Source organism: Octopus bimaculoides, chromosome 6 (genome assembly GCF_001194135.2).
Source record: "Octopus bimaculoides isolate UCB-OBI-ISO-001 chromosome 6, ASM119413v2, whole genome shotgun sequence".
Taxonomy (NCBI): Eukaryota; Metazoa; Mollusca; class Cephalopoda; order Octopoda; family Octopodidae; genus Octopus; species Octopus bimaculoides.
This window is the reverse complement of record NC_068986.1, coordinates 23,376,084-23,376,641: the sequence shown is the minus strand read 5'-3', so window position 1 is coordinate 23,376,641 and position 558 is coordinate 23,376,084.

Sequence of the window (558 nt, the reverse complement as noted above, 5' to 3'; positions counted from 1 at the left end):
TCTACTGTTCTTTGCCTCTCCCTGTCACTACTATCTCTCTCTCTCTATCTATCTATCTCTCGCCGCTCGTCCTTCCCCTCTCACTGTTACTACTACTATCTCCCTCCCTCTCTACTTCTCGTTGCTCATTTTTGTTCTTGTACTCCTCAAGCTCGCACGTACTTCTTTGCTCCCCCAGTTCGTGCCTCACAGCGTTCAATACATACACACTTCACGTCTGGCTATACAGCCTTTTTGTTCGTTTATTTCACCGTTTCGTTTTCCTGTCTTGTTTTCCGTCCGCCACTACCCTCCACGAAAACAATCTAATTTGTGTTCGTGGGAAGAGCCATTTTAGCGATGCGTACTGCCTTAATTCTTCGAAATGCCGGGGTTTTAATGGTGGCAGTTGATGAAGGGGATGTTTCTATGTGGCCTGCTTGTTTGTTGCACCTTGTTTACCATTTTGTCCATGTTCTTTTGCCACGTCATGTACCCAGTTATGTATCTATATGTACATGTGGATGAAGGTATATACATACATGTACATATATGTACATATACTCATATATTGTTTAT